We start from the raw sequence: 22,016 nt of genomic DNA, 5'->3' as shown, positions 1-22,016 counted from the left end.
AAATATTCACCGTTAGTCAAACGAGAACAACCAGATATAATATGTCTGATAGACTCACCCGGATGGTGACATGCCCGACATATGTCGTTTTTAGGCATTTTCAGATTGGTTTTTCTCCAAAACTAGAACTGCTAGAGCAGTCCTGTGTTCTAGATTTCGATTCTGTGATAGATAATCTGCAAAAATTTATATGTTTCACCTTGGAAACGAAAATGCTGTTGACTAGTGTTATTATTATGCCTTCTTCTAAGTGATACCTAAAAGGTACCTAATTCGAAATAGTATAGTTTACAAACAGTTTGACTACATTTATAGCTTCATTATAATCGGGTGATGGGCAGACTAATAAATCATATAAAGGTTAACTAGTTGAACTAGTCCACATTAACATTACAATTTATTGTTTCTGTTTCGGTGCTTTTTTGATCTACATCAATAAAAATAAATAAAATATGTACCTATATAGCTTCTAATAAAACAAGAATAACTTATGAAATGAAATGAAATTTAAAGATATTTAACTAAAGACTTATATTTAAAAATATGTGTATTGAAATGGAACTAAGATTTCTAGTACCTATTTCTAATTGCTTCAAAAATACATTACTGCTAGAAATAAAAAAACCGATAGCAGTTTAACCGTGTTCTAATTGTAAAGTAAATGGAACTGGAACATCTAACACTGAAAATATGCAAATCTCAGTAGGAACAAATTTGAATATTTTCAGTGTTAGAATATTTTCAGTGTTACGTACGAATTCATATTGATAATTTTTAGTAAGGATTTATCAGATTCTTCATCAGTTTGAAATATTGCATGATATGATATTTAGTTTGACAAAAACTTGATTTCATATGACCTTTGTATGAAGTGAGACTTTCATACATACCACATGATATCTAGACACACGGCAGTGTGTCCGCCAAGTTCGAGCAAAAAAAGCGACACACCGGCCGTGGGTTATATTACACGAACCATTTCGGGCCAAATTCGACCCCACTGTAACTCAAAATCTATTTTATTTATGCATATCAAATTTCTAGTATCTGTTGAGACCCCCTCACTTATCTAAAATACAAAATTTCATTAATATACCTATTGTAGGTCTTGAGATATTGACGTCAGAAAATAGCTATTTTTACTATACACTCACTGACTGACTGATTCACTGACTCACTCATCAAAAACCTAGACCACTTCCAATGGTCGTATTGACTTGAAATTTGGCATGGAGGTAGGTCTTTATGTCAAGGTAAAGGGAAAAATCTGAAAATGGCCAAGTGTGAGTCGGTTTCAAAATAATGAAGGTGTTTTATACCCGGTGTAAATTTATACCCCTAAGGAACTAAAACTACTAAAGGACAATGGGCACTTTGTATGGGATTTGGTACCCGCTCCAACAGTAACGTATGATATATCATTAGAAAGGTATTTACGTGAACAATAATAAAAACTATGGGGCTTGCCTCAATTAGCTGTCCGATCCGAGTAACGATAAAAATTAAATCGACATAGAAACAAGTATGTCATCCATATATGCAAATTCATTAAGAGGCATATGTCGTCAGTATAATAATTTTAAACTCAGTTAATAGACATCTCCCCAGCGGGGCCCAGCAGGGCCAAGGCCTGCCGGGGCTGCGGGTTGTTCGAAAGAGATACCGCGGCCCTGGTACATAAAAGGCCTATGACGGAACACGACGATTTTAGTCAGTAAGAGTCTGACACTCCCTCACCGCTGCTAACCCACAGCGGGAGGGGTCATTTGATGATTTTACGTCGATAAAAAAAAAAAAAAGTTAATAGACATCTTAAATTATTTGAGATACACTCTATTATAATCTAAAGGTTGTAATAGTCTATGGAGTCATACTACGGAAACACAATCGTCATCTGATTTGACAAAAGTTCAAAACATTTCTGAAAACACAACTAATCATTTTAGTTACATACTATCTTTAAACATACTGGCTTCCATGTACCTACATATTATATGAAATAAAAAAAAAACCTGTTATTAAAACACGATAATCATTAAACATTAATTGATTCTAAATACTGAAAGACTTTCATCAAATACATAAGCTATATTCTGCGTGAACTGCAAAGGTTTGCACACAGACTTTTTTTAAAGCAGTGGGCAGGCAAACATTCTAAGAAGGCCAAATTCTTGTTTTTTTGTTACTTTACCAGTTTTTATTCAATACAGTTGGATTTAAGAACTACATCTACGTTGATGATTTATGAACATTATACATTCTATTAGTCGATGTCACGCGAAATGGACAAGGAATTGGGACTAGTCGTCATAGTAAACATTTTTTGGCTTGCCAAGACCTACGCAATGGTACTAGAATCAACACTGTTGGACAGGGTACCAAAACGCCCATCGTCCTTTATCTATATTTATATAATATATCTTCGAATGGTACAAAGGTTTGTATTTAGTCAAAGTAAAGTAAAAATCTGAAAACGGCCAAGTGTGAATCACTTTCGAAAATAACGAATGTGTAACTTTGATCCACGAACATAATATATGATAACATGTCATGTCAGTCAGTTGGTAAATCTAGTCAATTTATTTAATCTAGTTCATTTCTTTGTAAGAAACATAGTGCATATAAAAAAATCTAAAAGATAGTATAAATGAGACATTTCTTTAACTAACTTCATCATAAGAAAAAATAAAAATAAACAACCTTACAAAAATAAATGAAATCCCACCCAAAACAAAAATGTGAAAGACTGCCAAGTTCGATAATATGGGAATGCTTCGCCTATAAAAGAAGTGAGATCTGAATAAGTACCAAGTTCCATACACATACCTCAGTTAAAAATAGTTGCTTTTTAATGATGTTACTTGGCAAGTTTTAATAAAAAATTAAATACTTGATTCATTGCGTTTAGTAGGTTTATAACGGTGTATGAAAACTTGCCAAGTAACATCATTAAAAAGTAACTATTTTTAACTGAGGTATGTGTATGGAACTTGGTACTTATTCAGATCTCACTTCTTTTATAGGCGAAGCATTCCCATATTATCGAACTTGGCAGTCTTTCACATTTTTGTTTTGGGTGGGATTGGATTTATCGTTTTTGTCCAATCATAAATGTAGATTTTGCAAGAGGTTTCTGTAACTGCTAAAGGGCTATCAACATTTGGTATTAAAACTATACTTATCGTTGATTGAAGTTTCAGTCATTATATAGCGTATATTTGCAAACTAGTTATTCCCCGCAGTTTCACCCACATGAAAAGTAGACGTTGTCCTTTCTTAAGCTGAGTACCGTTTTTTTTTTCATTTCATTTAATTTAAGTACTTCACTGAATTATCAGTAGTTTTGACGTGAAATTAGAAAAGAAAGACAAATTCACTTTCGCATTGATAATTTTAAATAAGTTTGTAATTTATTTTTAAAAAAGATTTAAAAAACAAAATGGTAAAATTGAGACAATTTCTATATCTTCTTTAATTTTTTGCTTGCTACTGTTAGGTAAGTTGGTTTTATTTTAGAAAAAGGTATATTATCTTGATGAGACTTAACTTTGTTTTATTTTGAAGACATTTAGTAAAACATCAAAATAAACATGTCTAACAAGTCCGTAAATAAAACAAAACTAAATTCCGCCGGTTGTTATGTAAAACAAGAAGTTTGATGTTAATTAATAAGTTGTCCAAATTAATAGGTTATGCTGTCATCTTCATAAATAGCTGAAGTAGCTTTTAGCGAAGTAGGAAATTATATCGAGTCAATTTTGAATAACACAAAGCAGTAGATAAATATATAGGTTTTTGTTTGATCAAACTTATTATTCGTTGCTTTCTCGTCATTGTAAAGAAACATTTTTTATATAAAATATCTAGCCATTTTAAGGCTTTTACTTCAAAAATTCTTTCACTGTTGGAAAGCTTCACTTCCCGAGTAATAAGGGCTATATTTTATCCAAGTACGTTCAGTGGTTCTCACAGGACGCGGGTGAAGCCGCGGGAAAATTGCTAGTCGTACGTAAAAAGAAAAATACAGACATCCGAATTGATAAACTTCCTACTTTTTAGGAGATCGGCTGAAAATCATTCATATTAAATCTATAGAAGCGTGAGAAACCAGGTCAACAGCTAGTTATCCATACACTAAAGAACTTAGTGATGCGTCAATGGTATCTCAAGTAATTGTCAACAATTGCTCTCAGAAGCACTGACAGAAAACATAACACTTCAGCCGATATCTGTTAAAATTACAAGCTAATGATATTTGGAGAATACACTGAGTTGCATTTAATTCAGGTGGGTTATGATAATGTATTTTTTTATATTCGGCCATTTAGTATACCAGATAGGTATTATGATTTTAATGACTTCTTTTAACTTTCGTCAACTAGTAACTTAATATGAATTATTTTTACTAAATTCTACAAAAAAATTCGTTACCAAGGTATTCAAAGATATTCTTCACATTAGAAACTAGTGTTGGAGTACAATTGAATAATTATACATAAGTTACTCAATTCACTAGGAATTTAAATCGCCAAAATCCGTAAAAAGTAAAAATCATCACCAACCAACAATCATAAACCACGTTTGGTATGATGTTTTGAACCTTTAATATGAAAACGCAAACTGACCCGTATTCAATGCCCTCAAGTGTAAATTCTTCGGTACACATAAGACAGAGCAATTCAGAATTCAATGCAACCATAATGAGCACTTGCTCTTACACTATAATTTTGTCAGACTCCTTGCCTAACAGTTGACCTTGCTTCCGCAAAGGTCACGGTAGCGACCTCTACTTCCAAATATATTCGATACTAGCTTCTGTCCGCGACTTCGTACGCGGATCCTGTCCCTTATGCCAGCGACTACGGGGTCAGCAAAATCAAAGATCTGAATAGTCGCAATAGACGTGAACATAGGGATAAAAGTAGTGATTCTAATTAGTCCGCATTTAAGTTGTGTGTGGCAAAAATATTACGTAAAAAAACATTAAATAGATGACAAAGTCGTGGTGACTTAGTGGAATTCGTGGTGGTTAGTGGGTAGAGAACCAATCTCTTAAGTATGAGCGTGCGTCTTTGATTCCAGGTCTGGCAAGTGCCTGCCAATGCAACTTTTCTAAGTTCGTATGTACTTTCTACGTATATTTTGGATACCAATGACCGTTATTTGGAGGGGATGTTAAACTGTAGGTTCCGACTGTCATTGAACATTCCATTCTTGGCAGTCGTTATGGGTAGTCAGAAGCCAGTAAGTCTTACCAAGGGGTGTTGGGTTGAGCGGGTAACCGGGTTGTGGAGGTCAGATAGGCAGTCGCTCCTTGTAAAACACTGGTACTCAGTTGCATCGTGACTGGAAGTCGACCCTAACATAATTGGGACAAAGGCTCTTGAGATAATAACGACAATAATAATGAGATATAGGTACCGCAGGACATCTGAGGCTGATGACGGGGAGTAGCGACCCCGCGGGGCTATATAAGTATACTGAGTTCTCCAGGGAGTGTATACTGTCCCCCATCTCCGGCCGGTCGGAGTGAACCATGACGGGGGTAGGTCTCACGCCTCTGGCTTGGCTTGGCCGTCCAGAGTGGAGCCGTCGCTAGAGCAGGATTAGTAGCCTTGCTCGGAGGGTAGGTGCCTCATGGTAAGCACAGGGAGCGCGTAATCTGCGTTTAAAGTCCGCCGAGTTATCCTCACCCTTCAGCCGCTCATGTCCCTGTTGCCCTCTTGTTGCTATTCAGTGACTGGTTCCCGGGGGCCCAGTAAGTGAGGTGGCGAGTCTCCACCTGCCGTTTTTACATGTACCTAAAACATTGTCATCCACTAACATCCCATCACAATGGCCCAAGTAGTTTTCCTCCATAGTTAGCAATAGTTTAGCACAGAACCGGGGATTGTCTTTTTTTTCTCGTACTAGCTGTGAATCGATGCAGTCGTGCTGCTGACGCGTATATTTGTTTATTACAAATTAGAATTTAGCGCGGCGCAAGCCGTTGCTAGTTGTTTTTTAATCGCTATGAGTGAACAACTCGTGGCGAATGAGCTGCTGGCGTTCCTGCAGCAGAAGCTGGACGTGATGGACGAGGTGTCCGCTGTCCAGATCTGCGCGACGAACTTCAGCGAGGATGACGTCGCTGCTGCAAAGCAGCTGCTGTACCGGTTGCTCAACAAGAGCGACCAGATGGTGTCCCGACGGCGTGACGGGACAAAGAAGAGCATTCAAGATGTCATCACGCTGCTAAAGGAGACCGATCCAGACGACGTGCCGACGTTTGTGGCCAAGGATCTGAATAAGCTTCCGCCCGTCACCTTCGACCACGTCGACGTTACGAGCCTGCTGAAAGACATCGTCTTTCTAAAGGCAAGTCTTGCGGATGTACAGAAGAAGTTAGATGCATCCCAAATTACAGTCGCCGATTTGCGCAGCGAACTTAACGAGTTGCGTAAATCGGTGACTGTAACTGGGTCACCTGTGGGTGCATCGAACGTAAACATGCGGCGCGGAGCGTGCCTCGATGTATCGGGTGCAAGTTTCGCGTCAGCAGTTTTGTCACCATCGCCGCTGTCACCGCCGAATGCTGAGTCGGCACAGTGCGCGCCTCGTGCGCCCCGCTACCCCGCTCCCGTCCCTGCGGCTCCTCCGCTCGCCGCCGCGACACCGCTCGATCAGCTGCTCGTTTCTGCAGCGTCGACGAAACATCAAAATGTACGTCGAGACTACGCTAGCGTCACCGGTAGCAAAATTGATGCTACGGAGAAACCCGTGCCAGTAAAGGGACAGAATCGGGCTGACGATGAGGGGTTCGTTACGGTGCAAAGGAGGAAGCGCCGTCAGCGAAACAACAAGAATCGTTGCGGCACGGCTCCTATTGAGCCAAACATCAAAATTCGTGCCGCCAAGCCGAACACCCCGGTGTACATCTCCCGCCTATACTACACCACTAAGGCGGAGGACATCGTGGAGTACGTGCGTCAGAAGCTGAAGTACGCCCCGAGAGTGCAGCTGCTGGAGTCGCGCCATAACGCCAACTTCAAGGCGTTCGTGGTGCGAGTGCCGACGTGTTTCCTGCACCTCGTCTTGGACGAAAACTTCTGGCCACAGGACGTGGTGTTCCGTCGCTTCCGCGGACAAGTGCCACAGGACCGCACAGTGACTTAGTGCATAAGTGAAGTGCTACTAACATAGTTTTAAGTTTTTATTTACTAACAATTTTGTATATCATATTATGTATGCTAGTTTTAAGGTATTTATCTATGGGCCTTTGATGCCTGAGAATAAAAATGATTTGATTTGATTTGATTTTTTAACGACCTCCACCGGGGATTGTCCTTGGATTCATTTCTATAGTGTATAAAAGGATAATCGTCGGTTTTGTGTCGCCATTTCATTAAAGTTGTCTCAAAAGGACTTCAGCGTGTTGGCTTCGGCCCCACGTTTGCCTCCCAAAAATTCGGAACTCTGTAGTCCCGAGGTCTGGAAGAGACATCATCATCATCATCAGCCTATCGCAGTCCACTGCTGGACATAGGCCTCTCCAAGTGCACGCCACTGAGATCGATTTTCAGCTTCTCGCATCCAGCTCCTGCCAGCCGTCTTGCGCAAGTCATCACTCCACCGTGCCTGAGGACGTCCTACACTACGTTTGCCGAGGCGTGGTCTCCACTCTAGAACTCGTTTACCCCAACGGTTATCGGTTCTTCGGCTAATATGGCCAGCCCACTGCCACTTCAGCTTGCTGATTCGGTGGGCTATGTCGATGACCTTGGTTCTCTGACGGATTACCTCATTTCTGATGCGATCCCTCAGAGAAATGCCGAGCATAGCCCTTTCCATAGCCCGCTGAGCGACTTTAAACTTGTGAACCAGCCGTACCGACAGTGTCCACGTTTCGGCTCCGTAAGTCATGACAGGTAGGACGCACTGATTGAAGACTTTTGTCTTTAGGCACTGTGGGATCGACGATGTTAGGACTCGACGTAGCTTCCCAAATGCAGCCCAACCCAACTGAATTCTCCTATTCACCTCGTCCTCAAAGTTGTTTCTACCTAACTGCAATGTCTGCCCGAGGTATACATATTTCCGAACAACTTCGAGAACGGCGCCGTGTATCGCAATCGGTTCCGGTAGAACATGTTCATTGAACATGACCTTGGTTTTGTCCAAGTTCATCCGTAGGCCGATGCGTAGAGAAGATTCAGCCAGGTCGTTCAGCATCTGTTGTAGGTCCTGCAGCGTTTCCGCCATGATGACGATATCGTCAGCAAATCGCAAGTGAGAGATGTGTTCGCCATTGATGTTGATGCCGCGTCCTTTCCAGTTCAGCGTCTTGAACATATCCTCCATTGCATTAGTGAACAGTTTCGGGGAAATAACATCCCCTTGTCTCACTCCTCGATGCAACGGTATGGGCCTTGTTTGCTGATTCTGTACTTGGACGGACATTGTAGCGGCTTCGTAGAGACATCTCATCACTTGGATGTATCGCCAATCTACTTGACAACGCTGCAGGGACTCCAGAACAGACCAGATTTCAACCGAGTCAAAGGCCTTCTCATAGTCCACAAATGCTAGACACAGGGGCTGATTATACTCTTCGGTCTTCTGTATAATCTGCCGCACTGTGTGGATGTGGTCTATGGTGCCGTATCCGCTCCGAAACCCAGCCTGCTCCGGTGGTTGGAATTCGTCGAGTCTTCGCGCAAGTCGGTTCGTGATCACTCTTGAGAACAGCTTATAGACGTGGCTTAGGAGGGAAATGGGTCGATAGTTCTTCAGCTGGGTTTTGTCTCCCTTTTTGAAGAACAGGACGACAACACTCCTACTCCACGCCTCTGGAGTTCTCCCTTCAAACAGGACGGCATTAAAAAGCTTCTGGAGCTCCCCCAGTAAGGGGTTTCCTCCTGCTTTTAATAGCTCTGTTGTAATGCCATCCTCGCCAGGGGCTTTTCCATTTTTGAGCTGTCTCAGAGCGATCTCGATTTCGCCACTGCTGACTTCTGGCAGGTCTTCGGTGAAATGGCGTGTTAATGTGGCTCTAGAATCCTCATTTCCGGGATCAGGTCGAGATGCATGCGATGCGTATAACCGGCCATAGAAATTTTCCACTTCCGAAAGGACTGCCGGTACCGAAGAAACGACTTCTCCACTTGTTGTGGTCAGCTTCGTCAAGTGGCTTCTTCCAAGAGATTGTACGAACACCTTTGACCCCCGATTCAGCTCAATTGCTCTTTCAATGGCAAGAGTATTGGAGCACCGGAGGTCGCGTCGTACGTGCTTGTTGATCTCTTGGTTTAGAGCCCGCATTTTGGTTTAGAGCTCTTGGTTTAGACATTAGGGCTTATGAAGAAACGACGTGAAAACCCGCCTGTCACTTCGTCAGCTAAGCGGGCTCTAAACCAAGGGAAGAGACATACAAAATAATAATGAGATATAATATAATATAACGCAACAAAGTTAGAGAGCGGGGGCTCGTGACGCCACGTCTAGGTATGTAAAATTTGTACTAAGCAGTGACTTAACACGAAATTCAAGCGTTGTTGTATCTTCGTTATTATTTGTTTGTGTGAGAGAGAAAAGAAAAATGCGTCAATAGAGAGTGCTTGTCAGATTGAACCACTTTTGCTAAAACGTCATTATCTTCATATGCTTCATATAGTCTAGCAGGGCTCCTGGAGTTCCACATCAGGTGTTTTACATCTTCAATTTTTATAAGTCAACAGAGGGTGCTTATCAGATTGAACAACTTTTGCTAAAACGTCATACCTCTATATGCTATAGTCTAGCTCGGCCCCTGGAGTTCCACATCAGATGTTTTAGATCTTCAATTTGTATAAGTCAATAGAAAGTGCTTATCAAATTGAACAACTTTTGCTAAAACGTCATACCTGTATATGGTACAGAGAAGCTGGGCTCTTGGGGTTCCACATCAGGTGTTCCAGATCTTAAAATTTATTATCTCAGCTGAAAATGCTCATCAAATGAAACAATTTTTGCCACGGCACCATATTTGTATCTCTTATAGTTTTATTGGTCTGTTGGAGTTCTGCATCAGGTCTTCAAGTTTCGAAGATAAATTATAGCCTATATGTTGACCAGGCTTAATAATGATACAACAAAGAAAAAATCATTGAAATCCGTTCAGTAGTTCGGAAGATTAGCGTGTACAAACAAACAGACATACAGACATACAGACAGAATTTTTTTTTTTGGTGTTGTGCTCCATTACTGTTTCTAAACCCCACCCAATTATTATTTTTTTAATATATTCAATGTACAGACACAGTTTTTTTACAGATTTATTATATGTATAGATTATTCGATACATAGTGATGACATCTATTTGTAGGCGTAATAGTATTATACTGTCACTCGATATGAGATGATTATCGATTATTTGTTAAGTGATGAGCGATTTAATCGGTTGGTTTTGACGAATGTATTTATTTTTGCTTCTGCCTGCGGCGTTGTCTGTTTGCCTATAGATATAGGCTTAATTGTAATCTTAGAGGAATGTGCCATTATTTATTAAACTTCATCATTAGATATTGTAATAGCTTGCCCCCGGGGTATTGGCTGTTTTGTACGCGCATTTTCGTTTCTTAATTGAAATCATTTGTACATTTTTATAGCCAGGGCAGAAAATCTTTCGGTGTCGGATAGCCTACATTATTATTTTTTTTTATTATTCGGGTGTAAGAAGAATTTATCAAAACCTCCAGACAGGTAGATTGCAAAAAGTTACGACAAAATCAAGAGAAAAACTGTTGCTTCTTTAGATTATTGATTCTTTGATAAAATACCATTCTCATTTTTATTTGATTTAAAATTCTAATTTACGACCATTAATATTTAAAATCATAAGGAATGGATATAAAATGCATTTTTAATGTCTTCTTCTTTTGTTGTTAAAGATCATCATAGGTAAACGTTTCCTTGTAAATTAATTATCTACATTTAGAATAAATACGTCAGTAATTAACATATTGATGCATCGCGATGCATTTTTCAACTTACTTTTCAAAAGAAACCTAACAGGTATCACACAATATTAATGAATTATCACTAAAATTATTTAGATACTATTAAGTATTACTGATGTTTAGAATTGATTTTAGAAAAAAAAAGTGTTAGCATTATAAAGAAACTGAAAAAATAAGCAGTTTTTTATAACGTTACGCTCAATTTCCTGCTTGAGGATTAATTATTTTAAGATGTGGTAGCATATATTTGAATAAGTCACACTTGAAATAAAAATACTTACTGTGTGATTTCCTAATTGAGTATTGCAATCATCTGTAGGTATGTGGTTAGAATTCTAAGAATAAAATATGAATAAATACAGCATCCTTTCAGGTTTCTGAAAGCACGATAAATGTGGGTCCCTGCTGTCATTTGCACATCTTTGAGATTTGTTAGGATCCAGAGAGTCAACCAGAATAAGAAGGGGGTTTGGCAGGCGGCTCAGGTCACAACATTTAAAGCATCATCATCCTCCGAGCCTTTTTCCCAACTATGTTGGGGTCGGCTTCCAGTCTAACCGGATGTAGCTGAGTACCAGTGCTTTACAAGAAGCGGCTGCCCTGCCTGAACTCCTCAACCCAGTTACCCGGGTAACCCAATACCCCTTGGTTAGACTGGTGTCAGACTTACTGGCTTCTGACTACCCGTAACGACTGACAAGGATGTTCAATGACAGCCGGGACCTACAGTTTAACGTGCCATCCGAAACACAGTCATTGGTGTCTAAGATATACTTAGAAAGTACATACAATCTTAGAAAAGCAACAGTACCCCATTTAAAGCAATAGTTTCTATTTAGGTGCATCCGGGTAAACTCATTTCGGTCTATTTTCGTATTTATTACAAAACTCATCAATAAAACCTTCAATCAAATACCGTCAGCAGAAGTGTTAATAGCTAAAACAATTAATTAAGTCATAAAAAGGGTCGTTTGATACCTTTATGTGCAAACTGTACTTGAATGTTATTTATTTACGAACTACAAGTACATAAAAACATTGACACTATATTCACACATACACACAAATTGACAAAACTTAAAATTTGACTTTGAATTCATGTGATAATTTGATAATAAAAATAAATTTGATAAGTGCGAGTTTGGTAAAGAATGTTTGTAATATCGGGTGTGTCGTTCACAATCACATTCAATGAAATGCGTTAATATACTGGTTAATATATGTATATCGATTAAAACAAAGAAAGAAGAAAAAATCGTAAAAATAAAATAATTCATTTTTCAAAGTTAATAAAATAAAATTGTGTGAAAATTAGAACACCATATAAAAGTCAGTCATTACAAACAACTGAAATTCTCCCTTGAAAACTGACAGCTGTCAACTGATCAAAACATTCAATACTCCTAACTTTATCTCTGCTTTACACATGATGTTGTAAATTATAAAAACGAAAAATGATTCCTGTGGTTAAACCACTAAATGGATTAGGTTATTTTTTTTACAATTTGCCATAGAATATCATAAAGTATATGCGATAGGATTTAATGTGATTGTGAACGACACACCCTGTATATGAGATTTTAAAAATAATGAGGTCAATATTATATCGGCAAATGTTTTACACACATATGGTTTATAATACACTAGCTTCAGTCAGCGGTTTCAATGACGGGAACTTTTCCAAGCACCTAAATAAAAAAATTGCCTATAGCCTTATCTGACAGAAATCAAATCATTCTAGTAAGTAGTTCTTAAGATTAGCATGTTCAAACAAACAAAAAAATAATCAAAGTCTTGAGTAAGTAGGTACAGATTTTACCGAAATTTACTTTAAGGCATCAAATGGAGAAGATTGTTACATTAGTAATAACAAAGTCACGTAGATAATGAAAGATTAATTATATAAATTAAACTGCAGATTACAAACATTAAAACATAATGTTTTAATAAAATAAACTCATAAAACAATCATACTGACATTCAACATTATTAACGTAGTAAATAACTATAATCGCATCGAATGCGTAACACGGGATGCTCTTGTGCAAGCGTGGCTCAAGTGTCAACAAATACCAAATTCACATGATTTGTATAGCAAGCAAGCATTAGTAGACCTTGGCACGGCAAATTAGTTCAATATCAATAAAAAATATATTTTTGTACCGAATACAAAATGCTTGTAAAATAGCCTATTAGTAAACCTTTACTTTTAAATCTTCAAAATTTTTAAAAGGTTGTGTTTTTAAATTTTGTTCATAGTACAAAACAAAGGGAAAATGGAAGATTAAGACATATTGTGCCGACCCAAATAAACAGGGCAAGAGGAAGAAGAAGAAAAAGTACAAAACTTCTGGAGTTGTATATTAGTAAATAGGCAGAGTCCTAAGCAGAAAAATACTTTTAAAAATATACATGACCGCTTTTTTGTTCAGTATGATCTGAGTTCACTTAATGAGGGAGCAATCTTGGCCCATTGTAGACCGCGATGGGTCTCACACATGAATCTCTCCGGTGGTATCGGATTACCGTCCCATCGGGCTATGAGAGTGAAAGAATAGTGACCTGTGTCCAAGCAAGTGCTTGTGCCCTATAATATATCCTGCGCAGTTGGCTAATCTTCGTAGATCAGAACAGTCGCCGTAGCCTACAATCGGCTAGGAGGATATCATCGTCACTTCAGCTACATGTTACCTACCTACATACATACAGTACGATTGATTGCCATCGTCTCACTATAAGCACATCTACAAGATTGTAACGAATTTTCCTCTCAACAAAAGACTTCTGAAAATGCAAGCTATGCATACAAAACGCGCGTGACAGGATGTCTCATGTACAGACAAATGTCGCAACGAGTACAGACATACCGGCAACCAACATATGTTAGTAGATGCCGCAGGAATGTGGACTATGCTGATCACGTTGGTGCTAATGTGACCTTGAAGGAATGTGGTAATTTATAGGGCTAGTTTATAGGGTGATAGAACGTAGTGTTATAGGTTTTCAAGACCTTGAAATAATGTAGGCCTTGAAATAATGTTTTCTTGAGAATCATCTATTTCACTAAAATGTGTAACGTGTTAATTGTGAGCCCGGGTCTAATTTGTTTACCTTTGGATAGTCGTTACTGGTATTTAGAAGCCCAGAAACTCTGATAACCGATTTTGAAGACTGGTATCATGTTCCTGGGTCAACTGGGTTGAGGAGGTTAGATAGGCAGTCAGCTGCATCGGGCTAGACTGAAAGCCGACCCAATAAATGTAGAGGTACTCGGGAAAAGGCTCGGCAGATGAGATGATGAAAAAGATCAGAACGCTTGAAGTAATGCCTTGTATTTTCTGAATTTGTTTAAAAAACATTTAATAAACGGATGTTTTAATAAAACAAAAGCACTAGTCATAGTGACTATCCGATAAAAATCTTATTCAAATTGATCAAAACAAATCTACAACTGATTTATACATCGTAAATAGCCCATGGGGATTGGCAGGTCAATATATTAGTTTATGTAAATAGTACAATATATCATAGTATAACGTATAGAACTTAAATAATATACTCATCGTTTATACCAAGGTGGAAGACATAATTCACGGAATGATTTAGATTATAGATCACGGAGGAATGTAGCCAGTATTGAATGTGGTCAAATTATTTTTATTGATTTGCTATGGTGAAGGTTAATCGGATTTGCATTGATATTGAAATTCTAGCCATTTTTTTACAGCTTATAGAACGCTAAACTGTTTTTCACTGAAAGAATATAACAGAGTAACGCCTCCAACTGTTATTTTATACTAATTTATATACGAGTATATTATAACCGCCTCGGCATTTTTGTTGGATGGAATGTCACTAAATTGATCGAAGATACTAAATATAGGTGCCTTTTTTATAAAAAAATATACTTCTGTACCGTATTCCATAGGGACCCTATAGGGGAGTACCTACATAAGAACAGTACTGCATGGTATAAAGGAAATACGTGACAGAGTACATAAGGAAGTACACAAAAACGTAGACGCACTTTGGACTTTATCCGAAGCAATAATATTAAAAGGTTTCTTTACTACAAGCGATGACTTCTTGCACTTTCGTGACATGACATTTTCTAATGCATCTTTTGAAAGGTCATCAATTGCTCTAGTATTCTACGCGGAAATAAACACAATTAAATTAACAATGTAAATATAATAATCATAATATAATTATAGTTGCAATGTGTGACATTTTGTCGTGACATTTTAGAAATAGCTTCATTCTTATATGGACTTAGATGAGTGCCAGTGTGTCTCAAGTTGTTTATCTTCCTTGTACATAGGTATATTTTACTTGTACCACATAGTACTTATAGTATTAAGAAGTTGACATCCTAGTAGGCGTAATGGTCACCATGCCGCACTGCTGACCAACAGGTCTCGGGTTCGATTCCCGATATTATTACTTTGTAGTTTATCAGTTAAGGTAGCATCCATAACACAAGCTAATCAATACTTTACTTTAGGATTAAACGAGCTTCCGTGACGGGTGTCCCGATAATATTACCACTTATTAAAAAAAAAACAATAACGCATGTGTATGGAAAAAATGAAAAATTGATTAAAAAAATATTGCGCGTACTGTTATTTATATAGCGGTCTACATTATTATTTTAAATATTACAATATTTACAAATATTTCGTATGTATCATCTAATGTATGCGAGCCACTGTTCTCTTATTTACTAATTGATTGCCATTATTTGATCGTGGTGTACGTGACGTCCGACCCAATATTTGAGTGTTGATGTCAAAATAATAAGTATATGAAATAGTTTGGTAACTAATTCGTTAATACGTAATGCGTAATACCTGTGTACCTACTTATATAAAAAAAAATTGGTATAGCCTGTGCTAATTCACTTTGATATCTTAAGATAACATTCTAATTGATAGTTTAGAATTAAAAAAATTCTATGAATTTCATGTTCCAGAACAGTTTAATCAGGATTAACGGTCATTTACATAGTAGTGTGGAAAATTCATTGCAGACACTCTTATGGTCCACAGATGTCAGGGCGGAGTCATCTGACAGGAATTATTTGTACTAGTGGGTTTTTTCCAAAAGCCTTGAATTTATTGTTTGACAATTTCATAAAGGGCGAACATAATTTTCTCGAATTTTCAATATTTCTTACTATTACTTGGCGCTTTAATTTTTTAATATAGTAGGTATACATATTATAGTAGCACTGATGTTACCATTTACCACAGAAAAAACCCTTATAATAAATCAATTTTTTTTTCTTATTTCCGCCCATAAATCGATTAAGCTAAGCTAAATCATTATAAGTAAATTAGTTTGTGATTTACCCACCGCATATCAAAGCCACGGTTAACTCATTTACACGGACAAATTGACAAATGATTGTATAAAACGGTAAGCAAGGACAACTCTATAAGTATATAAATTAAATTTGTAAAAACAATTTATAGGAAAAATAATTAAAATAATTAAGTTGCTGCTCATTATGTTAATCGGTAGGTCACCGATTATGATTAAGAAGATTATAATTTGATCAACATAACAACAAAAATGTTAATATTTATTTGTTTTTAATTGTTATTTTACTAGATTATTCATTATTTTAGATTTATATATGTCACCGTAAGATTACAAACATCGTTAGATTACAATCTATCTCGAGAGATTGTAAACTGTCGAATTATTGTAAACCGTAACACCTGATTGCAATTTAACGCATTATTTTTCGCTATATTATAATCTATCGATGAGAAATTGTCAAATTGTCAACTGTCCGAAAGCTCTCCCTGATTGGTCAGTCTTTTTGTAAGATCGAGAGCGATGTAGAGCGGACAAATTGTCAACTGGCGTAGAACGGAATGCATCTTGCGCGCTGATTGGTAGAACGTCAAAAAAGACAATGTTCTTTGCAACTCCCGGTGTCACAGCTCTTTGACGTGCAAAAATAAGTGACGGTTTAATTTTTTATAAAATCAAAAATTGTACTTAATTTTTAAGACTCAAATTACACACAATTAAAAATTGTATTAAAAATTGAAGTTAGTGACGAAAACGAATCGCTGCAAAACCGACTCCACGTAGTCTTGTCTGCCGTACCCCTAGAGTGCAATTCAAAACCGCGTAGGCGCGGAGGGGCGAGGCGGCCTGCGAGCTGAGGCGCAGGTAGTTTCAGCGCTCGCCGCCGCGGCTGAGGCTGGTCGGCTCTGCCGGCCAGCAAGCCGAAGCTGCGGTGGTGAGCGTGAAAACCATCTGCGACGATAAGCTCGCATGGGACCGCCGGAGCCGTGACAGAAGTTGTGCTTGCTGCATGTTGCATGCTTACTTCCATGCTGGGTCAATTAATATGGGATGTGTTATATTTTAAACAAAAAACTCAGTAGGTACGAGTTAAAAAATTAGAAGGTAAATAAATATTTTTATGATGTCATTTAATAGTATTTAAGAAGTTTACTGTTAGAATGCATGCTACAAATTTAGATGCAAAAAAATAACCATCATGCTGAGTTGTATTCAGAGTGGAAGATAACTCGTGGCTAAGATAGTATTATTTAGATGCTCGACGCTTTATTAATTGTGGCTGACTTAGTAATTTAGAAGGCAACATACATTTTTGGGGGCGAATAATGATATTAAAAAGAAGCCTGTTTAATTAGCACCCCTTTTATTTTATTTTTAAATATTAGTTTGTATTTGAAGACAAAATACCTAACTGTATTTTTATAAGAGTTATTTTTATATAAATTTAATACTTGAAGAATTTTTGAAGAGCATTTATTTTATTTAACTGACACCTCTATTTCATTCCTAACTCTACGGGAACTCCATAGGAACAGAACGGCTGGTCGTGATTGGTCGATCTTACAAAAAGACTGACCAATCAGAGAGAGCTTTCGGACAGTTGACAATTTGACAATTTCTCATCGATAGATTATAATATAGCGAAAAATAATGCGTTAAATTGCAATCAGATGTTACGGTTCACAATAATTCGACAGTTTACAATCTCTCGAGATAGATTGTAATCTAACGATGTTTGTAATCTTACGGTAACATATATAGCGTTTTTAAATTCATTTATTTTAAATTGCTAAATATATTAAAAGCTTAATCGTTATTTCATAATACAGATAATAGTATTTTTTTTTATATTAGGAAATTAAAAATAACGCGTAGGTACGATTTCCAATTATATATGAATTATAACCCTTTTGTAGATAAAATTAACTAATTAAATGGAATGTTTTTTTCCTATAACAATTTTAATATAAGACCGCACCGGTCGCTTATGGATCAATACTTAAAAAACCATAAAAAAAAAACAAAATTCTGGTTTTCAAATACCAGATTTGTACATAGGTAGTTAAAAAAGAAGAATTTAAATATCGCACATCTGGAACGAACGAGTCAGTTCATCAAATACCTATCATAGTTATATGAATACACTTTTGTAGTTAGGTGTATGTTAAAAGATTATACTTTTTTTTGTTTCCTAGTTATTTTGACACTGAAATAAAAAATATCACTTTACTATAAGTAACTTCTAAAGGAAAAATTTCATTTTCATGAAAAAATCTGTGGGAAATTCTGCCTGTACCGGGATAAAATATACAACAATATAATACGAGGTACAAAGCAAAAACGGATTCCTCTTTATAATATTATTACAGAAGAAGACCAATCCGTATTAAATATTTTGTTGCTATCTGTACTACAGTTTTAAGATGATAATAAATAACGATATGTTCAAGAACTACATACTCGTCATTGATGCTACGAAATGTCAAGGAAATGTCATTAATAGTTCTCTAATCTATTTCCTATAGTAATTGATTCAACAAATATAATATCGTAGTGATGCGCTCATAATGCTTTATCCTAATTATCATTTGGAACTTTATAGCAGTGGTCGGCCCTGAATTTAAAATAAACCACATACGTGCATAGGTGTGAGAAAATTGTGGCTTTTAGTGTTTGCGACACGATTTTTTACTCAATTTTATTCTAATAACTTATTTCGTTACAATTGATCTTTTTTTCTACTTACTATAGTTCGGCCATTCAGAGAATGCGTTCCTGACACGTCGCGATTGAACTGACGACGTAACTTTGCAATGGCGTTGCAGTTACGATAAAAATATTTTTGCTGGTTGTTTACCGTTTTAACAATTGAGGAGCATTAAAACAACATTATTATATCAATAATCAATGAATGTAGTTACGTCGTCAGTTCAATCGCGACGTGTCAGGAACGCATTCTCTGAATGGCCGAACTATAATCATCTAAGAAAGTAGTACGCCAAAATACGGGTGTTCAGAGGATGATGAACGTTAATAGCTCTGTCCCTACACGTCTTCTATGGAACCCACCCATTATTCTCAAAATGAAATCACCAATCAATCCAGACCAATCCTTTCATCTACTAGAAATAACGTCTAGAAATATATCAATTTTCCAGCAGTGATGACAAAATCATCACTTTACAACTAGGTATAGAACGTTCCAACATGGTTGTAGGACTACCAAAATCGTGATCGTGTCGTGAGGCATAAAAGTCTTGGCAACCGCCCGTAAATACTAATGAAAACAAACGAAGATGCGAAGGTGCGCTTCACAAATGTCAAACTATTATAATATCAGACTATTTTCATATGTTTTTTATTCGTCTGAGTTTTTGTCTATGTTTAATTATGGGCGTTCATCATTTATGACCTTTCAAAAATCGGCAGGAAAGTGATTTTGTGATTTAAAAAAGCAAGTTGTATATTCAATTTGCAAGACCCATATTGTCACATTGGTGCAATTTATATAATCATGATACAAAAGAGTGTTTTATTTAACTGACGCGAGTACCTAGTTATTTCAGATAAAACATATTAAAAAATTTAGGACAATTTACTACGATGAAAAAGACGTTCATAAAAATAGGAACAACTGTATCAAAGTAGCTAACACACGTAGCCTTGGTGTCAAAATTGAGTGTCCTTTAAAATATTGTTTAACGTAGTTTTGCGGTTTATCAGTCAACAATTTACACAGAATTATTCGTCCTTTCTATGAACTAAACACAGACAGAGATTTACAAACCTTGAACATAATAAAAGGTTATTCTTTGAACATCTTTATTTGCAAATAAAATAATTTAAATTAGATTACTGACTTAATAATCTTATTCCTTAGCTTTATCTAAATGTTTATTGTTGAATAGAATCATAATAAATTATTCAATGGCTTATAATAATATAATTTTGTCACCTGCTTGTCTGCCCACGCAGATTTTAGCGATGGAAGGAAACTAGTTTGAATCGGTGATATTAGAATTTAGGCAGTTCATAAATTGCGGAGTTTCAACGAAAGTGGATTTCCTTGACTTATGGTATTTTTAACTGTTTGGAATTTGAACATATTTTAGACTTATATGAAAATGTGAACGAATTAAGAAATCAGCGAAGATAAGTGTAAAATAAAATAAGCTTTCTGCTGAAAAACTAACATTTACATTAGGTTACATATGAAAAGCTTTTATATACATGACTGTGATAACAATTGCTATAAAACCGGAGATAGGTAGGCAAAGACTTGTTTGTATCAGTTAATTAAAGGATCCAATTGTGACCGAATTTCCACCAATGAATCCAGTTGTAACTGGCTGTACTTTTCCACCAAAGCCTCAGTGAACCGCAGAGAGATTTGCATCAATATGAAACCTGGTTCTTCAGTCTTTGATATTTATACACCGAAGGACTTTGGTACACAGTAAAATTTTCAGCATAACTTCGGTTGATTTCTTCACTAGCCACAGTAGCACTAAACTGTTTAATGAATTAGGTATTTGTAAACAAACATTCAATTATTGACATATCTGCCACAGAAGCATAATAGAAAGGACGTGGGTCATCATAAGGGTGCGTTTAAACTGAACAAACAAATGCTCATCATTCATCATCACCCACCAATCAAAACCGTTTTATAGAAAAAAAAAAGAATGCTCTGCGTATGTTAACTATAAAGTAATGTTGATGTCCTAGCTCTAGTTTTTTTAATTATTTAGTGTTTTTTTTTTAATAAATTTTAATTAATATTTTTCTCGAACGACGTATGTTTTTGATATATTTTATCGTTTGTAATGAGTTTGTGCGTCAATAAATAATAATGAACCCTGCGGGTTTAATTGAGGCTTGGTTGCAAGATGTAATCTTTACAAACATTTACAACATCTACAGTCTAAGAAGTAACGGAACTTTAACACTAAACATTATGTAACGGCTCCAAAAATAACTGAAAATTTAGACCTAAAATTCAGTTTCATTATTACTTAATTAAAAGTAGTTCAATAAAATTATTCATTAAGTATGCACCCTAAATTGGGTCAATAAGCGTAATGAATACTTGTAATTTACACAGATCCTTTTCGCCATAATACCATTTTGATTGATCAAGCATTGTTAGCAATATGAATGGGTAATCATTAAGTAAATACCTAATTATGAAACTATTGCAAACCGTTCTCAAAAGATTGAAGAACGTGCATTGTACAAGATACTAAAGATAAGTAAAGATCGTAAAATATTGCGTGAGACTTCTGTCGTTTCAATCAACTGGAGAATTTGTCAATTAATGTTCTGCAAATAGGAGTGGGTATTAATGGTACTTATACATATAATAGTAGCCGTTTTCCTGCGGTTTCATCCACGTTCCGTGAGAACTGCTGCCCGTATAGGGATAAAATATAGCCGTCATTCAGGAAGAGCGTAGCTTTCCAACAGTGAAAGAAGTTTTCACATTCAGGAATTTCAGGAATTTTTTTTCTTCTCTTTGTTATATTGGTATAGATTTGCCTCTTACGGCCCAATATTAGGTACCTGTATCTATCTGTAGTTTTGCTTAATAGAGATCACGTCATTTTGACATAGCTCCATACAAGCACAGTCAAATTCTTATCTCTGGTTAGCTTAACAAGCGATGGATAGAATATTGGGAAAGCCCTGTACAGCTACCTACCTGCATAACCTTACTAA

This window comes from Helicoverpa zea, chromosome 5 (genome assembly GCF_022581195.2).
Source record: "Helicoverpa zea isolate HzStark_Cry1AcR chromosome 5, ilHelZeax1.1, whole genome shotgun sequence".
Taxonomy (NCBI): Eukaryota; Metazoa; Arthropoda; class Insecta; order Lepidoptera; family Noctuidae; genus Helicoverpa; species Helicoverpa zea.
This window is presented reverse-complemented; position numbering follows the sequence as displayed.